This window comes from Canis aureus, chromosome 35 (genome assembly GCF_053574225.1).
Source record: "Canis aureus isolate CA01 chromosome 35, VMU_Caureus_v.1.0, whole genome shotgun sequence".
In the NCBI taxonomy this organism is placed as follows: Eukaryota; Metazoa; Chordata; class Mammalia; order Carnivora; family Canidae; genus Canis; species Canis aureus.
In genome coordinates this window covers 12,390,882-12,415,871 of record NC_135645.1, presented here as the reverse complement: position 1 = coordinate 12,415,871, position 24,990 = coordinate 12,390,882, and the positions used below count along the sequence as shown (strand labels likewise).

The following is a 24,990-nucleotide window of genomic DNA, read 5'->3' as shown; positions in this document are numbered from 1 at the left end:
ATGGTTGAGATGAATGGGGCTTTACAAGTCAAAAGTCAAGGACATTTAGGAAGACATAAGATGTACGTGGATAGCTTTTAAGAGGACAAGGACTTGTCTCTAGTATTTTAGTCATCATATTCCTGGGACCTGAATTAATCAAAGTCCCAAGTTATCAGTACTTAGTATAAATTTTCCAATAAACACCCCTTGATTAAGCACTTAGATCTTCAAATTACATAGACTTTATATAGTCCCTTATACATAAGCAAATTACATACATACACAAAGAAGTAAAGCTAATATGTTTTTCTTTGAAACTGTTTAGTGAATTAAAAAAATCAATAATGAATAAAATCAGACTTTACATTCTGGATAAAAAATGTTCCACATCAATGACTGCCATGATGTGTCTGGGTTATAGATTATTTTTTTCTTAATAAAATGGGATCTCCGTCAAATATATAGATAGATCAGTCTTCCCATAGGGAACTTTAAGATCATCTAATCCAATGCCTCATTTTACAGATGAAGAAACAATATGTGAGTGTTTTGATAAAGCCTATTTGAAGATTTGTATTGAGACAAAATGGCTGTTATATGAAGAGAGAAGCAGAAAAAGACTTAACAGCATAAGGTTAATGAAGGAGAGAGAAAAAAGAAGAGAGAAGGGCTTTTTTCATGTAGTAGAGCACTAAGCAGAGATTTGTTTTCTAATATGCATCCAGGTCTTTCTTTGTTAGAGACTGGCTGAGATATTACAAAGATGTTAGCATTCATTTTTCAAAAAGAATTGCTTAGATTATTAACATTTAAACAGTTCAGACAGGTTTACCTCTTGAAATCACATGACTCATCAAAAATAAACAGGAACATTCTATATTTCTGACATAGTTGATTCATTTATACTGGTATCACCACTCACTTCCCCAGTACATGCAAATTGAAGGCAAAAACGATGACCACAGTTAAGATCTATTTTAAAATAAAGATTATCACATAAAAACAGAGAAAATATGAATACTTTTTAGTGTTCCATAAGGATAAATTTTTTAACTTGGATACTGAGGAGTACATAAACTTCTTAAATGTGCAAACTCTGGAATTAGACTTCCTGGGGCTGAATTTTGTCTTTGCCACCTACTTGAACCTTGAGCAAGGAGGAAGTTTAATCCTCTGTGCCTCAGTTTTCTCACCAGTAAAATCAGGATAACAAGAGCAACTACTTAAAAGAGCTAAGTGAGGTTGGAATCATAGATCTTCATATACAAATGTACAGGGACAGGCACATACTAATTACTCAATAAACAGCTGTTACTATTAATGCACACAAGGCTGTTAAACATTTTCAGGGGGTAGGGGTATTTTCATTAATGAGACTTGTTAAGTATTCTGTGTTTCAATGTGTTGCCTTACTTAATTTATGCCAGTATTCCATCTCAGTATGAATAATGAAATAGTATGAGGAAAAGCCTCAGTTTAATTTGTTTAGATGCATTTGAGACAGGGATTATCATTCTTTTGAAAGGAATAAGCTAAAAGGCTGACTCTGTTCTGGCTTGAAGCAACTGAGAGGTGATTCTTAAAAGGCAAAGGAGAAAATGAGGGAGCAGGGGAGGCTTGGCAGGATGCATATATCTTCTGATGTCATGGGAGCATGAGAGAACACTCTCAAAAGAGAGCGAAGGTGCCCCATTTACATGACCTCACAGTATCTTATGCATGTCTTAAAGCTATTAACCTTCTGTGTGAATATCTGTTTACATTTCCTTTTCTCCGATTAAACGGTGATCTACTTGAGGACAAAAATGATTCCATTCACTTTTGTTCAATAGTTGCTTAGTAAAACATTCACTGAATGAATGACTTAACTAGTTAATTGACTAGTGAATACTATAACAGGAGAGCTAAGGCTCTCAGAGGTACTCCTCCTCGACGAAGGGAAGTGTTGAGGTACAAGTGACTGGCCGATATGGATCCCCAGACTCTGTGCTGGAGACAAATGTTCTCAGTAAGCATAAAATACATTTGAAGTTTTTCTTTTTTTTTAAAATCATAACTTCCTTTTAAAAAAATTTCACAACTATTTGAAGATCTACTATGTAGCACTTTACAAGTCAGAGGAACTAAGTATAATGTGGGGTACAAATATAATTGGACTATCAAACCATGGCAAACATCTGAAAATAAATTCAATAAAACAGTTCTAGATAATGTGTTGTGGTAGATCAGAGAAGAGGTAGCTACTTATAGCTGCAAGAATCAAGGTAATTTTAGTATAGGGGGTAATATTTGAGCTCAATCTTGATGCTAATGATCAATCTAAACCTGTCAAAATAAAGCATTATGATTTTATACTGGAAACTGAATGATGCACAGATACATGTGAAAATATCTGTAAATGAAGGACAGTAACATCCAAGGCATTCCCAAAGTATCCATATATATGAAAAGCTGGATATTAGTTGATGTATGTCTCTGTAACAGCAAACCACTCAGTAAATAAAATGATAATAATGCCCCTTGGAAAATTCACCCATTAATAAATACTTCCATTCATTCTTTCAACCTAATATGAGGACCTACTACATATCAGATTTTTGAACTGTGCTGAGTACACTGGATATCATGGTGCTTAAGACAGAATAGGCTCTCTGTACAAGAAGTAGATTCAGACAATTAAATTAATAATTACAATACGATAAATTCTGTGTCAGGCAAAGAACTGGATGTTACGAGAAAACATACTTGTAAGCTATTTATACTTTAAATATGGTAGAACCACATTCGGTAAATGTGGGCAAATATATTTGGGTAAATATAAAGTGCTAATGGTTTTTATTGACCTTGGATTTCTTCTCATTTGGTGTTGCTTATCCACAGAGTAGTCTGCCATGTGTGGGTCTTACACACACCACTTGCTCTCCAAAATCTTGTCGTTTGATTTACCTATATAATTATGGATACATCAAGCACAAATACATTTGGTTTTCTCAATGTCTTTAAGCATGGCAGCAGCATTCTTCCTACCTTGGTGTTTCTCTTTTCTGTTAAGGTTCATCTTTTAATATATTAAAATGACAGCGACCTCAAGAAGGTGATGGTGACAATGTATGAAACAAAAAAAAAAAGTGCTCTCCTTTCTGAGATTATATCTACAGGCCTAAGAAAAGTAACATCTTGTTTGGACTGGTAAATTGAACAAACACAATATAGGAGTCAGAGGAAACAATTATAGGCAACACCAATTCTTATGATTTTAATAAGTAAAGGTTTGAGTTGACCTTTTTGCTGTGATTCTTCTTCAAATTCAAGCTATCACCTGTACCTTATGACATTTTCCCCCCAAAATTGTCATCCACACAGTGAGTCTCTCTTAGAAACCAAAACTTTAGATTTATTAAAGCAGATGACATGTGCCCCTCCCCTTCATTTTAATCTTAGGGAGGAAGAAAACTGCCCCCCCTTTTTTTTTCTTTGCATGAAAAACTAAACTAGAGCTGCTATGAGGTAGGGGACTAACAGGGTAAAATACTAAATGATCTAATACGTAGGGCATTTATCTCACTGGGTTTCATCTAGTACAGCATCATGGCTTTGTAGTCTAAGCAGTAGATGAAAAGCATCAATAAGCTGGGCAAATAATGTTTTATGTGAATAGCATAGAAAAGAATGAATAGAAATACAACACTTCACCATCACACAGAATACAATTAAATATGATTATTTTTAAAAAGAGAAGAACAACAGCAGCAGACCCTCTGCCCCATCACTGAAAGAAACATGACCAGTTCAAGTAGTTTTAAATATGGTGAAAAAGTCCATAGGACATGCAGGATGAGAGAGCAGAAAGTCTCATTCTCATCTGTTGGGCTCAGGGCTGGTGTGCTGTGTGGCTGTCATTTAACTGCTCTGTGTTTAAGTTTTCCCATCAATCCTATAAATTATGTATGCACGTTTGTATTTTAGAAGTTCATAATTTTTTGGATTAACTTGTGAAGCTATCATAAAGGATGAACAAATCATGCTGTAGGAAAGAGAATGTGAATAAATGCCAATTCTTCCCCATATGGGAGATGGAATACCCTCACTCCTCTTATAAGAAAATGAAAGATAGGATCAGATGTGGATTAGTCCCTTTCTTTTAGGATTGCCTACTAATTAAATTCATTGACACTAATTGGCACAATAACAATTATTGAGCAATAACCATGTGCAAGGCACTATTGCAATCATTTCACATATATTATCTAATTTCATGATTGCAACACTATATTACAGATAAGGAAACCGAGGCAAAGAGAAGTTAAGTAACTTGCTGAAGATGAACAGGCTAGTAAAAAGAGAGTTAGGAAACAAACCAGACATTCCAGAGCCCATACAATACTAGAATATTCAGACCCAAAGAGATGAAAGGAGTCTAACCAGTACCTTGGGAACATTATTCAGCTTTTCTATACTTTAGGTCCTTCATCTAGAACAGGGGTGGACGCATGTTTTCTATAAGAGCCAGATCATCAATATTTTAGGTTTTGTGGGTCAAGAGGCAAAACCAGGAATGCTCTATTATATTGGAACTTATGTAACAAATGAGAAAACAAATCACATTACATTTTTAAAAATAATTTCATTAAAAAATATTTAATTAAAAATTTTAATTCTAAGTAAAGCTATGTAACATAAATCACATTGTTATTTTTTAAGCAAAATTTAAAATATAATAATAATTAAATATATAATTTTTTAAAAGGATAACATTTTGCTTAATTGGGGTTCAAAGACAGTGTCCCTATCATGGATTCAACTGTAAATATTCATTTGTAAAAACCATTCTTACCTCATCGGCTAGACACAAATAAGCAGCAAGCTGGATTTGGTTCATTGGCTACAGTTACACTAACGCCTGGTCTAGAAAACAAAGACTCTGTAATGGATTATTTCTCAGAACTCTTCCAACTTCAAGATTTTATGGTACAAAAAAAAAAAAAAGATTTTATGGTACTATCTTACTTTAAAAGCATAATAATTTTGATTTTCAGTGCCTTTAGTACATTTTTATAAAAAGTGAAATTTATAAATCCTACCTGTACTCTCTACGTTCTAATAACGAAGTGAATAGATGAATGCAAGTGCAGCAACAAAAACTTGTATCTGCCTTGCAGATTATTGTTGTCTTAGTTTTTTCAGGACAACTTTGATTTCACTGTGTTTCCACAGGCCCCTGTCATACAGAGGAATAAACTTTCTGTTGAAAAGGCATTTGAGGGAAGCCTGGGTGGCTCAGTCAGTTAAGCATCCAGATGGCTCAGATTATGATCCCAGAGTCCTGGGATAGAGACCTGCATCAGGCTTCTCTCTCTGCCTTCTCTCCCTGCCACTCCCCCTGCTTGTACTCTCTCTCTCTCTCTGACAAATAAATACATAAAATCTTAGAAAAGGAAAGGCATTTGACTGGTATGTTAGAGGAATGGAGAAAATCACCTTAGGTTTATAGAGAAACAAGAAAAGAGTAAACACAACATATACATAGTCTCCTACTGAAGGGAATCTCCATATTATTTAATTCTGTGTTTCTATACTAATATTTGGTACCTTAAACTAATAATCTAAATTTATACTTTACATGAATTGGTGCTGGACTTGCCAACTGTGGTTGTTACATTTTTTTATTATTATTATATTGTTGGTGTTGTTATTACTATTATTATTGAAACTTCTATGGTTAGTCATGCGAATTTTCCAAGAAGTTTCTAGGCTCTTTGTCAGTTTTCACAAAAGGTAGTAAAAACAGATGACTTCCAGCATACACATTATCTTTTCAATACACACCAAAAGAGGTAGTGATTTCTTGCCTTTCCTTCAAGCGAAAATATCAAGAACTTACTTTCACACATTCATTTGGTCTCAATTGCATTTTTTTATTTTTTTAATTTATTTTATTTTATTTTATTTTTTTTGCATTTTTTTAAATTAAAAAATCAATCTATGATACTTGAGGCCAAGTGTCACGTGATTTGTCAATCATTGAAGGCATATTTGAGCACTTCTGTAATAATCAAAAATAACAGAAAATTAACAATTCTGGAAGACTTTATAGAAACTTATAGAGTAAGTTTCTGGTGTCTGGTTCCTGATTGAGTTAAAGATCTATAAAATGGGTATGTCTGGGTGGCTCAGTGGTTGAGTGTCTGCCTTTGGCTCAGAGCATGATCCCGGGGTTTTGGAATCAAGTCCCACATCAGGCTCCCTGTGGGGAGCTTCTCCCTCTGCCTATGTCTCTGCCTCTCTTTCTGTCTCTCATGAATAAATACATAAATAATCTTAAAAAAATATTTATGAAATGGTGCTATTATGTAAATTTTTGGATGGTCCTAAATAAGGTTGGTCCTGGCAAAACTGTTAAGTGTTTGAAAAGCTTCACTTACTTTAAATTCAATTTTATATTTTCCCTAAATACTACATTTTATTTTCCCAGGTAAAGATGAATCAACAAATCTATTTTTTTAAGATCTATCTATCTATCTATCTATCTATCTATTTATGATAGACATAGACAGAGAGAGAGACAGAGGCAGAGACACAGGAGGAGGGAGAAGCAGACTCCATGCAGGGAGACTGACGTGGGACCTGATCCCGGGACTCCAGGATCGCACCCTGGGCCAATGGCAGGCGCTAAACCGCTGAGCCACCCAGAGATTCTCTGAATAAATAAATGTATTAATGCTATTTTGTATATATTTCCTCTTTCAAGGCAATATAAATTTTGACAGGGGCTTTTTTAACTTAAAGTTTTTATTTGAAACTATTGAAAACTCCTCCCATAAACATACAAAAGATAAAGTTTAAAAAAATACAAACAATCCCACCACTTAAAAATAAATTTTAACAAGAAGTGAAAGACTCTCACTCTGTACCTTCAATCTTTCTCGGTCACTACCTAAGATAACCAGTTTCGAATATACTCTTCCCATTCTTTCAGATAGTTGTATTTTACTCGGTAAGAGAATTACCTGTATCAACCTATAACTTCCTTTTCAAACTTAAAATATGTTATGCAAATATCCTCAGAGTCGTATGTATGGATCTATTTTATGCTTTATAATAGTTTGATATAGTCTAATATAACAGTATTTTCAACCATTTATCTTTTGATGGAAATAGAGTGTGCTTTAAAATGTTTGCTATTATGAATAAAGCTGCAATGAAAATTGTAATGTATGTGCAAGTATTTCTTATGGAAAGAGTACTACAAGTGGATTACTGGGTCTTAAGATATATTCCTTTTGCACTATATCAACTTTTCTTGACAGTGGATTTTTTAAACATTTAAAACACCAAGCAATTTTGTTAAAATAATGACCATTATTTAGTACCTAACATTCTAGGCAGTGTGATGTGCCTTTTAAATACATTAATACATTTCAATATAGAAAGTTTATTATACATAGAAATTCTACTGGTTGAACTTTGAAGGACCTTAATTTGGACTTGGATTGCACCTCTAGAAGCAATGAGGAGTCAGTGAAAGTTTCTGAGTAGAAGAATGACCCATTTTCTTCACTCAGAATTGATCATTTCTAGGAAGAAAAGAGAGGGAAAAGACTCCTCTAGCTGGAGGAGACATATTAAATAATATTTAGCGAGCTTGGGACTAGACAGTAAAGACCAATCCCTGCAAAGGACTAATATGAAAAAGGCTTAACACAGAGCCACTTTCTTCCATACCAAAAGCAAAATGGCAGCCTTAGCAAGATAAAGTGTCTACCTTCAAGTGTTATCTGTCAGATAGACAATGGCAACTTGCTCAGAGCAAGAGATTAAGAACATGCTTTCCTATCCTGCCTGTTGTTTCCAATGGCCCCCAGATGGCCACTATTAAATTGAAGAAGGTGGGGATGGGGAGAGTACAGGGCCTGTTTAAAAATAAACACAGAAAAATAAAAATAAACACAGAGATTTCGGGCTTAAAAACTATGCCTATTTGAGGTTTCTGCTGTGATTACCCACATGCAGAAATCACCTGAAACAAATGGACCAGACCAACTAAGTTTCTGAGGAAACTGTATTGCCAAAGATATAAAAATAAGGAAAAAAAGATGAGATAGAGCATAACTGGAGCAGGCCTCTTCCAGCTGAATGGTGCTGTTTACCAGAAATGAGAAGAACCAAGATCTTTTACTAAATCAAGATCTCTTACTAAATATAAGATGCCTACAGGGCCATCCAAAGAAGACAGCAAGTAAATGGTTGCTTTTATAAATCTGGAGCCCAGGTGATAGGTTAAGGTCAGACTTGAGATAAATATCTGGTATCATCAGCATATAAATAGTATTTAAAGCTACCGGATTGGATGAGATCATCTGGAGTGTATAATGGAAAAGAGAAGGAGGATCTAACATAAGAGATTGACAAATCAGTAAGGTAGGAGGAAATCAGGAGAGTGTGAAGTCATAGAAGCCAAGGGTAGATATTATCTCACACACACACACACACACACACACACACACACCTGCACACAAAAGAATTAGATCACATTTTGAAATGTTTCTGAGAGGTGAATAAGATGAGAACAGGCCTCTATATCAGGGTACAGACAATGTCCTACAGCAAAGAATAAAAAACAGATTAGTTAATTATGCCACATTATGATGCAAAGTAAATATTTGTTAAGAACAATAAAAATGTTGCCTTTCTTGTCATCACTGGTAGCTAGATGTAAATCCTGGAAAGACACAATGTTAGTTTTTAATTTTTAATCTGGAGAGAAATTTATGGACAAGGAAATAAATCTGGAGAGGTGAAATACCTTGCCCCACTCTAAAGTTACAAAGTGGGAGAAGTGGGGCTGTGATGCCAGTCTTCTAATTCCCAGAACAGGGCTCTTTTCTCTAAAAGAAAATGTGTGCTCATTAACATAAATATGTTTTCATTTTTCCAAAATGTTATTTTAAAGTAGAGACTAAGACCCATTCAACACCTGATGTGCTGATCTCGAAGAATTTTATTTCAGGAACCACATTCTCAAATATAATTTGCCTCAACATTTAGAAGTACAAACAGAACTATAATTTGCTTTTTTTTTTCTCTCAGATTGCCCTTTCCTGTTGTATCATATATTATTCACCTAACTGGCCAAGATATAGCAAACATTCAAAAAACATGTACTGAATGAGTACAGTAATTTTCTAATACCTCATAGTTAGCATTTATATAGGTACGTACACTATTTTAGCTATGTTAGAATTTAGATATACAGAGGCAATTTTTTTGATCTTCAAGAAAGAAATTTCTTGAAATTAATTGAATTACTATCTTGAATTAAATGAATGCACTATGATAGGGAAAATTAGTCATTCTGAGAAGAGTAGGGGAAAAGTAACAGTATCAGGAATCCAAAACTAATAGATCACACTTTCCTTTCCTGTGGGGGAAAAAAGTACATAGGAACAGAAAAATAGTCTCTAAAAATAGGAGTCAGAAGGATTATGGCCCTAGAATCATGTGTCATCTATAGCTTTAAAATATGTAGTCAAAATGAAAGCAATGTTTCCACTCCACATCTATTACAATGGCTAAGAAAATAGAAATAATGACAATACCAAGTGTTGTCAGGGTTGTGAAGCAACTGGAAATCTTATCCATTTTTGATGGGAATACAAAATGATGTAGCCACTTAGCAAAACAGTTCAGCAGTTTCTTATAAAATATATATATATATAATCTAACCTAACAATCTGACTCCTGGGTATTTGCCCAAGAGAGTGAAAATTTATGTCTGAACAAAATCCTCTACACAAATGTTGATAGCAGTTCTATGATAATTGACCTCAAACGGGGGGGAAAAAAAAGGACAAAGAAACAACTAAGGGTTTTTCAGTGGGTGAATGGATAAGCAGTCTGGTACAACTAACTATACAAGGGAATACTACTCAGCACTAAAAATAAAACCACTAATACATGCAATAACATGGATGAATCTTAACTGCATTATGCTGAGTGAAAGAAGCCAGTCTCAAAAGGTTACATGCTGTATGATGCCATTTATGTGAATGATGATTCTTAGAAAGACAAAACTATACTGATAAAGGAGAGATCAGTGGTTGCAGGAGTTGGTGGTTGGGGGAGGGATAAAGAGCATTTAGAAGTTCTTTGGGGGGCAGCTTGGGTGGCTCAGCGGTTTGGTGCCACCTTCGGCCCAGGGCGTGATCCTGGAGAACCAGGATCGAGTCCCACATCGGGCTTCCTGCATGGAGCCTGCTTCTCCCTCTGCCTGTGTCTCTGCCCCTCTCTGTGTGTCTCTCGTGAGTAAATAAATAAAATCTTAAAAAAAAAAAAAAGTTCTTTGGGGTAATGGAACTCCTCTGTATTCTGATAGTGGTGGCAGCTGTAAAAATCTATACATGTATTAAAATTCATAGAATTGTAAACCAAGACATTTATAAAAGTTAACAAAAATGTTCAACATTTTCGGGGTAGGGGGGAAGGAAGCAATTGTCTTACATACTGAATTATTGGAAAAATACAGACTATTTTTAAAATACAGACTCATACAAAGCCATGGCTTCTCCTACCAATAAAATAATTTGGTAAAAGATAGTATTTTTGGTGCCAAAGAAACCTGATGCTCTGCCTCTATCATCACTTAAAAAAATGAGAATTCTAGTACAGCTACAAGCATTAATAATAGTCCTATTTATTTAGAATTTGGTCTCTGTAGTTTATTACAGTCATTATTGCTTATGAATCAAGGATAATACCAGCACTTATCATAAATGTGACAGGCCTCAATAGCAAAGTAAAAACTATTACTTAAACTAATCAATTATTATATTTCATAAAGCCCTAATGAACCTGTGAATAGATTACTCAGTTCAATTGTGCCTCTGAACCTGGGAACTACAATTCATTTTCACTGAAATATTATAAAAGTTTTTAAAATGTTTATCTATCTATCTATCTATCTATCTATCTATTTAAATTCCTTTAATTTTATTTAGTGGTTATATATGTAACATAAAATTGACCATTTTTAGGTATACAGTTCAATGGCATTAAGTACATCCACATTGTTGTGCAACCATCACCACCATCCATCCCCAGAATATTTTAAGCTCTCAAAATGAAACTCTGGGGACACCTGGGTGGCTGAGCGGTTGGACATCTGCCTTCAACTCAGGGTGTGATCCTGAAGACCCAGGATCGAGTCCCACATCAGGCTCCTTGCATGGAGCCTGTTTCTCCCTCTGCCTGTGTCTCTGCTTTTCTGTGTGTCTCTCATGAATAAATAAATAAAATCTTAAAAAAAACCCACCAAAATGAAACTCTGTACTCATTGAATCATAATTCTCCACTCTTCTCTCCTTCTGGCCCTTCTATTCTACTTTCTTTCTGTATGAATTTGACTATTCCAGATACCGCTTATAAACGGAATCATACAGTATTTTTGCTTTTCTTTGTCTGGCTTATTTTACTTACCATAGTGTCTTCAAGGTTTATCCATGTTGTAGCATGTGTCAGAATTCCATTCCTTTTTTAAGGCTGAATACTATTCTACTGTATTTATATGCCGCATTTTGTTTATCTGTTCACCCGCCAATGGTCACTTGTGTTGTTTCCACCTTCTGACTATCAAATGCACATCCCGTTGACATTGTTGTCAGCCATCATTTCCCCCATAAATCAAACTCAAGCATATTCTGATACTCTTTAGCAATGTAAGGCATTTCATTTACAATAGTCAGGTTTAAAGAGAACTTTTAAAATTTGGTCAGATGTACTTAGTTTCGAACTAATTATTATACTAATAGTAATTCTATGTTTAACAAATATTTGTTCCAATTTGGTCGTTAGCTTAATGTGTGTGTGACATGCATGTCTGTGAAATGCATAAAGCTATATTATACATACTGTTAAAGCTTTATTATTGCCTATTTAGGAAGATAGTCATTATTTAGAAAAATGGTTTTCTAGTGTGAAGCAGCAGGTTAAACCAAACTTGAATTGAAAATTTTGAGATGAAATGAGTTTGGTCATCTTAAGTGTATAATTTGCACTAAACTTCACCTTTGATAAATGAAAAAAAAAAAGAATATCTGGGCTGGGGCTAATGCATTGTTTTTGTTTTGTTTCGTGTTTCATTTTTTGGACGTGTGTGTGTGTGTGTGTGTGTGTGTGTGTGTGTATGTGTGTGTTTTACTTTATAGGTGATTTTACTATGTAGCCAGAATTAAGAACCTCTGAACTAAAGAAAGAGATTCTGAGTTAGGGAGAAGAGCTATGTGAAAGCAACTGTAAAAAGCAGTTGTGGTCTGCAGCATCAAAATGGAGGGAAGAGAAATTCAGAATTGTAAATGGCAGAAGAATCACTCAAACAGGGAAACATTAAGTAGCCTTTCAGCTTATAACAGAAGAGCAGGAGAGGTGTCAATTATAAGAATAATTAACATCTAGGTTCTAAGGCGCTCCAGGACCTAAACTAGAAACTTAAGTCATGAAAATGGTCTGAGAAAGTCATACGGTGAGACCAAGATAAATAGGTGAATATTTAGAGGAAGAAGAGATTATAAAGTTTGAGAAATATCAACTTTCTTGCTTGTATATAGTTTTTGTTCCATTTAAATGTTTGTACTAACTGAACTTTATAGGTGTAACATGATGTAATTTGTCATCTAAGTAAACATTTATTTTATATACAAAAGCATAGTTTGAATATATCCATTGACCTACCTTACTTAGGTGGACTTCTCATGGGTGAAGTGACAAGGGTCCTGTGTGCACTACACTAATCTGTTACCATTAGCTAGATAATGAGTCATCTCCTTCACAACCTTCTTCCCCCAATCACTCTACCAGACCTGAAGGGCTGCTTGAACATTACAAATGACCAGAACACTACATCACAATAGTAGTTTATAAAATATCCTCAGCAACAATATCCTGTCATTTAAACTTGAAGTGAAATTTTTTCATTGTAAGAGGTACCAATTATTAAAATTAACACTGATCAAAAGCAAGGAAATGAAATGTCAAATAAGGAAGGATATCCCAAGAGCACCTTTCCTTTTCTTTTCTCTTTCGCTGTGTGTGTGTATGTGTGTGTATGTGTGTGTGTGACATTTTGGAAAATGAAAAGAATGGAAAAGAAATGAATAATGACCTCTCAGAAATGAGCACTAATATATGTTTTGTCTTGCTTTTTTTCCCACTTAAACATTATATAAGCATCCCTTGTCCTATTAAAATTTCTTCATAAACACTATTTGTTTTTCTAATCACATTTCTATTATTTGACATCTTTCTAAGTAGAGTTACTGTTCTCACCAGACTATTGGAGGAGGTAGGAGTCACATAATAGACAAGTAATCATGTTCTTTGTGTAAATCCCCTAAACTGGAGGCAAAGTGCAGAAAAGGGGACCTACACCTTTGGGCAAGCTTTCTATGACCAGTTGCTTATTGACTTCTTCATCTCCCTGGAGTTAGGATCAACAAACATGATTGTGAGCATATTCTAGAGATTTCCCTACACCTGTAAGTAATTTACTCTGAGCCAGCACTCCCTAAGTGGAAGGAGAAGACAGCTGGCTATTTGGAAGTGCCAAGCAGAGCCAGCCCACACAGGGTAGGTAGGACCTATGAGGGACCAGGAAGATTTGTATAGATGTAAAGAAATGGCTGCAGTGTCAAAATACATTTTATTTTATTTTTTCATGCTTCCTAATCTCCTAACTAATCACCATCTTCCACTCTCCACCGGCTCTGACTTTCATTTGGGAGGAGGGATTCTCTCTCCATATTTGTCTCTGTCTCTCTGTGCCTCTCTTTTTCCCCCTCCCTTCATTTCTCTGTCTCTTTCTCTCCATCCCCCCCCTTTTTCATAAAACCTCTATCATAACTAGCTATAACATGACATAAAGTAGGCCTGTGTACCAGTTGTGGTCATCACATTACAACTTTCCTGTGTTTTAAATTTAGCTTATGGTGCCTCTGTTCTCTCTCCGTAAAAGGTCAGTCACTGTCAGGACTACTGTGTGATGGGAAGTAGAATGCACCGACTCTGGGAAATACAGTATCTCAGAGTGTATAGTCCTCTCTTGCCTGGTTCCAATCCAGATATTCTGTTCAACTCAGGGGCTCAAGTCTATTTAAGTACATTCTAAAGGGGGTCTTCGGTGCTTATCTTTAACCTAAGGCTTCTGGGTCTGCCCCTTTGATTACTTAAAACGCCTGTGAAGTTTCTCTTGGGAATATAGTCCTGAAACCTATCTTGCAGAGGTGTTTTTCTTTTTTTTTTCTTTCTCTCCTTCCTTCCTTCCTTCCTTCCTTCCTTCCTTCCTTCCTTCCTTCCTTCCTTCCTTCCCTCCTTCCTTCCTTCTTTCCTCTTTCTCTTTCTTTCTTTCTTTTCTTTCTTTCTTTCTTTCATTTTCTTTCTTCTTTCTCTCTTTTCCTTCCTTCCTTCCTTCCTTCCTTCCTTCCTTCCTTCCTTCCTTCCTTCCTTCCTTCCTTCCTTCCTCTTTCTCTCTCTCTTCCTCCCTCCCTCCCTCCCTCCCTTCCTTCCTTCCTTCCTTCCTTCCTTCCTTCCTTCCTTCCTTCCTTCCTTCCTTCCTTCCTTCCTTCCTTTTTTCTCATTGAGTGAAGAAACAAGCCTGAAAGTTTAGTCTAAAGTCCTTTACATCAGAAAGGAAAGAACAAGATAGACCCTGCAAGGTCAGAAAGGAAAGAAAAAGATAGACCCTGCAAGGTGTTGGGAAGTGAGCAGAAAAATTAATTGACCTGGGCCAAGGAGGGTTAATGAGAGTTCTTGAAGAGGAGAGTGAGGGAAAGGCAGCAGGAACTTCAAGGCAGCTATTGTGAGAGACGTATTGCAGAGGACGCAGATGGCCCCCCCCACAGAAAACCAAACCCAAGAATATTTTTTGGTGAATTTGTAGGTTATATATTCAGAGAAACTATACTAAAGACTAAAATTACTTTTAACAACTTTTTCTTGCTCAATTATTAGTTCTTTGTATATGATTCCATGTATGAATCTGCATGATGAAAGAGCTCAGCTTTCACACACACGCGCGCGTGCACACACACACATCATGCTTGTTAACAAGAACGAGCACCATTATAGAGCTCAGGATATATTTGTTGAGCAAATGAATCACTCTATTTAGAGTATGTGCTTTACTCTGTATTACGGAAGTTGAGGCAATACAATAAAATTTAAAGTTCTATCTGGTGATGATTTTTCTCAGGCTGCTTCTTCAAAAAGCAAAAAGTAGTAATTTAAAAAGTAATTTTATATATTCATTTTTAAACTTATTTTCATAATAGATATTCACTATAACTAATAAAACAATAAAAATGTTTAAAGAAAAAATTAATAGTCTTCCATCAGTCCTTTTATATTCTGAATCCTGTGAGACAATCATTGTGAATAATAGGGTCATACAACATGCACAATATATTTACTCACAAATATTCATTACCCTGAAAATTTGCTCTTTTTACTTAATAAATTATGGTCATCCTCCCAGATCAATAGTGATATAATTCATTCTTTTTCAAAGGGCTATATAGTCTTCAATAATATCTGTCCATATCATATGGTATATATGTAGTCAAATTCATAAATCCTGTATCTTTTAAAAATGTTTATTAAAATTTTACTAAATTTTTACCCAAGATATTCAACAAGCACTGAATATCGATCTGGCAGCAGTTTTAGTAACTGAGAAAACTAGTAAATTACCCAGGTTCTTTACCTCAAGAAATTCACTGTCTACTATGAGAGATAAAACAGTTAATTTTCTTTTTAATTTAAGAGTAACTGCTCAGAGAATTAATAGTAAAGAATGCCTTTTAAATAAATCTTTAAAAGGAGTAGCATATTGAAAAAATAATAAAGATTTTTTTTAAATAAAAGGAGTAACATATTACTAGCAATTCATTCTTCGTCATTGCTTCCAATGTATGAACAGTGCTTGACAGCAACAGAGTACCTCCTTATATGGCAACTCAAAAAAACAAACTAATTTCTAAGCAGAAAGACCTCGGATAAAGCACCTTACTCTAGAGACCTCAAAGTGATTTATAATTCTGCTAATACTTTTACTGTAATAGTAATACATGATATTTATGAACTACCTTTATCCAGTAGAGCTCTAAATACTTCATATATATCATTTGGCTTCTTTGTATAATGTCTGCACAATCGAGAAAACTATCCCCTACAGATAAGGAAAATGATCTTAAGACAAAACTATTTGACAATGCCTGAATCAAGTCTTCAGGTAGTCAGCCCCACGTTCTTTCCTTTCCATGACACTTGCTGCCTCCTTCTTGATAACTGCAATGATAATGTGGGTACTACAATGTAATCAATCAGAAAGGCTCACGAAGCATGAGAGAGTCCATACTTATTAAAAAAACAAGGGTTTTATATGCAAACTATTTCTCTATCTGCTAAAAGGCCTTATGAATAAAGCTTCACTGACAAGCTTTCTCGGTGAGTCTAAGTTCACTTACAGAGCAGCCAGTCTAATAGGCTGCTCGTACTTTCCAGGGCTGCAAGAAGACAAGGCAGAGAGAGTGTGAAATGTGTAACTCAGGTTCTCAGCTCTTCCTGCCAGCCCTAGTCCCGAGAAGAAGATAGAATTCTGATAGTAATAACAGTGGCAATGGGAACAACGCTAGACATATATTGCTTATTTAATAAAGTCCTACAATATTAAAGTAAGTTAAGCAAAGAATAGTTTGGTAAAATTGTGGCAAAAGTTAAGCAAATTTTATATGGTCAAGTTTAGTGCAATTGCAAACACGTAAATGACTGTCAAAAACCTTAATCTTCTAATACTCATAACTATCAGCACGAGTAAACTTATTTTCCTGTGTCTTTGAGGACATTTTATCATAGGAGGAGAATCGGATACTAGCCATTGGACTGAGTTCATACTGCATTCAATACCTCATGACCTTCTGAAAGAATGTCAGTTCCCTTCCTACTTGACTCAAAAATGGTGCTTTAACATTGCTCTTTGGGGTGCATGAAAGGGTGCATTTAGATCCAATGTGCTGCAACCTGAAGTGTAAGATTCTTTATTGTTCTTGAGAAACCTGTGCCTAATTCCCTGGAAATTTACTGTTTCAAAGAGTCACAAGTCTCCTGATTGCTTCTTACCAGTCTTGAAGAGATTAGATAAGCTTCCTCCCTCTTACAAAAGCTTTTCTTCATTCAAAATTCCTTTGAGAACAAAACATTGAACCAGAATTGGATTTTTATCAAAATATTAGAAGATTGTTGAAAACTTTTTTTTTCCTCCTGATGAGACCCAGCAGTTCAAAGGGTATATTTATGTAGTTTCTGATTTAAGGACTACTAGCAAAACACATTGCAAAGTTCAAGGATAGGCCAAAGAACAAAGAAGGGTCTGCAAAGTAGAAAGATGGTTTTCATGAAGTTATTTTAAGAGACTTGAATGGACTCTTTAACTCAGAAAGACTTGGAAGTCAAACTCAACAAGCAGAGAGTATAAAGTAACAGCTGTAGAACCCTAACAGGTAAGCTAACAGGTAAACTAAACGTCATCCAGGAGAAGAGCAGATTATCACTTCTAATCACCATAAATTTGATATGTATATTGGTGCCATTCTACAGTGAAATTGGTTCTAGAATGATTATTCAAGAGTACTATCTAATAACAAAATGGCCATCTCAGAAATGAAGGTGTATGCATCCAGTGTTGCTAAAGTTGACACACGGAAGGAAATTCAAGATTTTGTCTAAGCAAGAGCTGTCCTTCAACAAGTGTTTCCAATCTCTTTCTCTTCCCCTTTCCCCCTTCCATGCTTCCCTCCGTCTCTCTGTCTCTCCCTTGCTTTTACTAAGAAGTTCACTTCTCATGTAGTCCTCAGTGCTCATTAGAAAACAATCTAATAATTCATAAATATGTCTGGATTTTCAGTTTTGCACTTTTTCTAGAAGCAGTTAACAATGAGCTCTTTCATTGACCAGTATCTCTAATCAGACTTATAAGGCTTCAAATAAGTTAGTTTTGAGAAGGATAATGTAAAACTTCTTCCTTTATATTGGCCTCATAAATACAATACTTTTAGTTCTTTTACTTTTCAAAGGTGTATTCAAGTATGATATGGGTTAGCAATACAGCATTATCTGTGATATGATTGGAGTCTTGGGCACAGACACAAAGTGAGTCAGATAATGTAGAGATGTTGTAATATGGTAACGTCATAGATTCGACCTATCTTTCCAGCTCCTCATTTCTCAAAGAAGGAAATGTATAGGGGGCATTTATTTATTTCCAGACAAGGTAATATTAGTTAATTATAAAAGCACCCTCTCAACACACTCTCTTCCTTCTTGGGAAGTCTATGAGAGCGTGCATTCCAATTCTACTTTGCCAGATAAGGAACTGAGGTGTGAGGACTGTAGAAAACTAAACGACATCCAGGAGAAGAGCAGACTTGAAGGCTGATGGAACAATGAAAAGAATACCTAGGGTCAGACAAATCTGTGTTAGAACTCTGGCTCAGGCTTTTACTAAGATGTGTGGGGCAATTTCATTTCACTGAACCTTGGTCTTCTAAATTTTAAACTAAGGATTAAAACATGGTCTTGAGGTACTGTTGAGGGAATTAAATGTGAAGAGCTTTATGCAGAGAAGACACCTGCTAAATCTTTCTTTCCTTTGTAACTTTTTATCAAAGTTTGGACTATTAGAGAGCTAATGACCTGTGTGACCACATGAGCTAAGGAGATAACAAAATGCAAGAGATAAAAACACCAAGCAGGAGATAGTACAGAGTTTGAATCAGTTAGGTCTGGCATCAATACAAATTCACTTACTGGCTTTGCAATCTTGGATGTTACTTAATCTTTCTGGAGCTCAGTATTCTCATTATAAAATGGAAATGATTCCTACTTTGCAGAGTGGTTGCTGAGTGTGGTAGCAAGGATTAAAGAAAACTTTCATAAAGCATCTGGTACATTAAGTAAACAGATTGTGAGTAATACATATTGTTCAGATTTTTATTAATTACAGCTTGTCTGTAGACTCATCTCCTGTACTTAATATTGTTTTTTCCACCCAAGACCTTGAAAGGGTTATTATGGTAGGGCTGTTGATCACTGATTAGCTGGTTTAGCTGTGTTAATCTAGTTCCTAAGAATTAGGGTTACAGTTCTAGCCCTGCCATTAACTATTTAACTGTATGTCTTAGATAGGAATTCTATGTTTGAATTTTGTTCATCTAAAATGAGGAGGCTGGAATAAATAATTCCCAAGTTTCCCTGTCACTATAATATTTTATGATTCTAGTATCTTTTTACTGAGTAATAATAGATATATCCTCATATCTTTAGAGTTTAACCTACTTTTCTATGGTTTAATTTTCTATTGTATTTCTTTTCCTTTTTTCTTTTCTTTTCCTTTGGCAAAAGGGGATAATTTCTATCATTTTGCAAATAAACCAATATCTCCATTCTGACTTAGTGGTATGCCATGATATTAATGCATCATACTTTAAGTAATCTGGATTGTTTTTAATCCCAAAATTCAGTAATAATGAAATTAGTGATATTGAGGATAATGATAATTCATTTCAAGGCTTTCTATGCCTGTAGGCCCTGGTCATTGTACATGATAAAATACACCAAAATTAAAAATAAGATTAAGGTTTAACAGTTGAAAATACATCCTGGGAGTAAAACACATTTTTGGTACTCATTGCTACATTGTGCAATGAGAACTTAAAAATAAACAAAAATAAGAGTCTCATTAACCAACAACAGAATCTTAATAATTATTAACTAGAAAGGAAATAAAATTAACCTGACCTTATCTTAGAAGGCTGTCAGGGATCTACTTTGGTTATGCAGATAGGAAATATGTTGTGAACTATTAGACCTCAGTTTCAGAAATCCAAACCCTCCTCAAACTTAGAAGTGAACCTTTGGTGAGGATTCAAAATAAATGTATGGTTGTTGTGAATTTGTACATACTATTTGCTTTTGAATTATTTTCATCTTGTTCTTTTCAATTAATTCAATTAATTACAATTAAAATACCAATATGTGTTTTTCCAGTGTATTCAAAATAAAATCCAAATTCCTCACCCTGGTTACTCCTCTGACTTCACTTCTAATTACTCTCCTCCTTTATTTACTTTCTTCTAGCCATTCTGGAATCCTTTTATTTCCTTGATTACACATAGTTTGTCTTTGCTTCAGGGCAGTGTCCATGCTGCTCCTGTCTGGAGCTTTCTTTTCCTTGCATGTTTCTATTCCCATCTCAAATTCTTCACCTGCCTGATTCTTCCTGCACTTCAACTATCAACTTAAATTAAATTTTCTTAGAGAATTTTTTCCTGACTTCTCAATGGATAGTATAACAGATTTTCCCCATGCATTACTGTCTTGTATATCTATTAGCTCTTTTCATGGACTACAATTTGTAATTTTGTGATTATTTGTTTACTTATTTAATGTCTGATTCCCTTAGGACAGCGGAACTTACTGTAAGTTCCATGAGAGCCTAAGGGATCCTTTCTATATTCCCTGGATTAAGCTTGGTTGCGTAATGAATTAATGATTCTGCTGTGGTAGATTCTGGAGAGTTTAGAAATGTTAATTAAATATGGACTCTATCCCTAAAGAATTTATTTTCTAGTAAAGGGATAAAGCATGCACATAAGTATCATTAGAAAATATAGAAAGTAATTCAAGTCTCAAAAACAGTGTAGATAAATGCTACATTAGTTTCCTAGGCTATTGTGACAAATTACCGAAAACTTGTTGACTTAATAGAAATACATTCTCTCACAATTTTGAATGCTAGAAATCCAAAATCAAATTGTCAGCAGAGACACTACAGGTGCTAAGTGAGTTTGGTAAGTAGGGGGGAGTTGATTATTTCTGGGTAGGTCAAAGAGGGAAGGTTTCATGGAATTAATAGCACTTAAAATAGACCCGGAAGGATGGGTTAGATTTACACACGGAAAAACAGAATAATGGACATTCCAGATGGCAGGAACAATATTAATAAAGGGGAAAGGGTAGTGGTGGTAGTGAGGAAATTTGGCCTGAGTGTGTGGCATATTAACCCACAAGGTTAAGTCAGAAATGAGGTTAGAATCAGATTTTAGATGATCATAAATATTGGTTAGAAATTGTTTGGTAATTAATCTAGAGTTACTAAAATTTTGTCTGAACAAAGGTGACATAGTCTTAGGGTTCCTGTTTTAGGAAAGCTAATGAGGTAGCAGTGTTTAAAATGAACTGGTCGGGGATCCCTGGGTGACTCAGCGGTTTAGGGCCTGCCTTCAGCCCAAGGTGTGATCCTGGAGTCCCGGGATCAAGTCCCGCGTTGGGTTCCCTGCATGGAGCCTGCTTCTCCCTCTGCCTGTGTCTCTGCCTCTGTGTGTGTGTGTGTGTGTGTGTGTGTGTGAGTGTGTATGTCTCATGAATTAATAAATAAAAATCTTAAAAAAATAAATAAAATGAACTGGTCTCCCTTCCCTTTGTTTCTCTTAATTAGGAGATTATTGAAGGCAAGAGAAGACGAAAACATAAGACAGAGATACCAAGGAAGGAGAATTAACAAGACCTGGCCACTTACTGGACACCTTGGGGGGTGATGGAGGAAAGCAAGAATGATATAATTTGAGTCAAGAAGACCTGGACAATTGAGATGAAGAAAATTAGTATAGTCAAAAAGAGAATGATTCATTTTCACAGGAGGATAAATTCAATTTTGATGTACTGACTTGGAGAATGCTAGTGTGCCAACTATCTGAAGATTTAAATAAGGACATTGGAAATACAAGACTGAAATTTGGGAGAGATATCAGGACTAGAGATGAAAATGTATGAGTTATCAGTAGTGTAATAACTGAAGTCATGCAACCCTGGAAAGCAGTATCAGATCATGGGGAGAGTCTGAATGTGGAGTCTGACAGACCTATTCACATTCTACCTTTTATATTCACCTGTTGTGTGACCTGGGATTAATTGCCTAATCCCTCCTCTTTCTCATATATAAAGAGGGGGAAAATAATAGTATCCCTTAGTTAGGATTACATGAATTGATTATTTAAAAGACCTATCTTCTTTAGATCTGCTTTCATATTTTGGTGGCATGATTCTCATTAAGAAATATATTTATTTTGCAATATATTATATGTAACACACTTTAAAAAAAATTTCCCTCTTTGATACTATTTCATTAAAGGCATATTAACCATGATCCTCTAAATGAATCCATGACCTATGAATGTTTTGCAACCCACACTTTGGAAAACACTGGCTCCAACCAGCATCCTATCCTCAGATCACACCATTACTATTCACTATTCCCTCAACTTTCATTTTCATTACTCCCTCTACTTGGGCTACTGGTAAATATCAGATAATTTCTTGATGGTCCAAAAGAAATGATAACTATTTCCTTTACTGTACCCATACAACATTCTGTCTTTAAGAAATATATATCATTACCCAAACAGATTATGAACTCCTTGATGATAGGAAGTATATTATATTTACCCTGGTAAAATGATCTGTTCATAAGAGTCACAGAGTAAATTTTGATGTATCATTATGGAAAAAATAGAGAAGAGGTCTGAAGGGAGGACCATGTTGGGCACCTACATCCAAGGCCTTGCTCTGGCATCCTCATGCTTCAATTCTTCCTTCTCTATATACCAAAGCTTCCATGGAATTTTTTTTTTAAAGATTTTATTTATTTATCATGAGAGACACAGAGAGAGAGGCAGAGATGTAGGCAGAGGGAGAAGCAGGCTCCCTGCAGGGAGCCCAATGAGGGACTCAAGCCCAGGACCCTGGGATCAAGACCTGAGCCAAAGGCAGACACTCAACCACTGAGCCATTCAGGTGCCCCTCCAAGGAATTTTTAAAGGCAGAACACCATCCTCATTTGGGGCACAAAAACATAAGCACTAATATTTTGTACATAGAAACTTGAGTGCTACACAGTAGGGATGGGAAGGTGGGGAGGGTATAAAATATATCTGAGGAAGAAACTAAGATCTATTCAGGACTTAGCTCTGGGTAAAATAATAGAAAAGTTCCCACACTGATCTCTTTGGATTGCTAAATGACAGAATGCAATAAAGGCAACCTGAAATAAATTACTAGGGCAAGTAATTCATTTTAAATTATTAAAGTTTATTTCATTTTTTTTTCAGACCCTGGAAAACTTTTCTCTGACAGAAATGACCCCTGGCAACAGTGACATTCTGACACCATGCATGATGCACACTCTTGGGAAGTCTGAATTCCATGTCACAATGGCTCTGTTCAGATTACTGGTTTTATCATGCCTTTAAGCGCAATTAAACTACTGAAGTTTCTAATGGTCTTCTGTCCACTTCGTAAATCGTCACAAAAAATATTAAGTCGACCAAATAAATTTGCTTCTATGTGACTCATTGCAGAACCAGAGGCATGATATCAAAATATACAGAAAAGATGAAAAAAAATCTTATGACAATGAATATTTCCAGAATACCCCTTATATATTAATTTTGGACTAATCAGTGGAGGGGACGCCAGGTCCATGGGTCTCAAAAAATGAGCATAAGGCAATTTGTCCCTCATAAAACACTGGTTAGACCCTGAGTATAGAGGAAAGAACAAAGCCCCAGAGTTTAAATTCAGGTTTACTCTCAGGCCTAGATGTCTAAAGGATGGTCTGCATTGGTGGTCATTATGGCTTGGGTAACTTGCATGCCGTACCCTGGGCCTCAGTATATTTATTTCAAAATGAGATTATTGGACTTCTACTTCTTACAGCCTTTGTACCTGTACTGTTTGATGAGGCTCTACCCTTAAATCCTTTACACCTCAATTTTTTAATCTTAAAAAATATGAAATATGTTTATAAAGTTCTTTGATGTCCCTAAATGTTATTCAACATGATAACAGTACAATTCACTAAGCCTAAATTTCATCATTTTAGTTTTGCCTCAGAGGCCATGTTTTATGAAAGCCTTAATTTGCATCAGCAGCAGCTGATTTAATAAAAATGAGGGGACTCCTTTGGAAATAAATTAAAATTGGTGGGGGAGGGTGGAGAATTTTACACAAAAACAAAACACCAAAAAAAAAAAAAAAAAAGAAAAGAAAGAAAGAAAAAGAAAAAAACAACCTAAAAGACAAAAACAAAAAACACACAAAAAAAACAAAAACCACCATGAAGCTAAATATTAAAGGGGTCAGAGGGGTCAGATGGGGTCAATTGGTTCCAAATCCTTGCCTTGTTAATCTGATACCTATTGTATCATGTGCCTATTTTCTTGAAGCACAATTCACTGCATGGCAATTAGACCAATAGGGTAAAAGCCATCCTGGAGTCAGGTAGATTTATCTCTGGAGACAACTCCAATGTATGGGATGTAAGACACACAAGTTAGGTGGAAAACTGCTGGAGAAAAAAGAAAACTGCTGGAGACCATTTCATAGAAAAAAAGGATATGATATGAATGCGTCTTCCCCATCTTGGTGATGATAAAGAAGAGTAAAGTCAATGAGGAGAAATATTGATAGACAGATGCCTAATGCAATACAATGAACAGTTGGTTTGCTTTTGCCAAATTCCTTTAAAATTGTCTTATGGACTGTCAAAAACTTTATTCAACCACTCTCCACAGAAAATATTCTCTGACAGAATAAATCCTGAAGTTATGACTATTAATAAATTTTTTAATTGTATTAATAACAGTAACTGTTACTTCATTACTAGTACTATGCCAAGCACTGAAGATTACAAAAATGAATATGAAACAGACCTAGCTTTTGGAGATCTTCTTGTCTATGGGTTTGAACTGTTGTAGTTATAACAAAAATAATATGCATCATTTGTTCCTTTATACCAGCCAAGCACTGTGCTCAGTGGGCACCATGCATAAACTATCCACCCAAGCTCCCTTTTCATTCACCAGATACCCCGATGGTGAGGTGATCTTGCTCTGTCCATGCATCATCTCT

The 24,990-nt window shown here is 35.4% G+C and overlaps 1 protein-coding gene and 1 long non-coding RNA gene across 31 annotated transcripts in view; one reads left to right on the top strand and one right to left on the bottom strand.

The window, feature by feature from the left end:
• Nucleotides 1-24,990, bottom strand: part of ZBTB20 (zinc finger and BTB domain containing 20) — a 781,647-nt gene that overhangs the window by 449,695 nt on the left and 306,962 nt on the right. The window lies entirely within an intron of this gene.
• Nucleotides 18,497-23,378, top strand: LOC144305143 (uncharacterized). Of its 2 annotated transcripts, none has more exons than XR_013372175.1 (3): nucleotides 18,497-18,605; nucleotides 21,521-21,849; nucleotides 23,190-23,377. It is a non-coding gene; the product is annotated as an uncharacterized LOC144305143 (long non-coding RNA). The 2 variants fall into 2 exon arrangements; XR_013372174.1 differs by having other exon boundaries at nucleotides 18,520-18,988; nucleotides 23,190-23,378.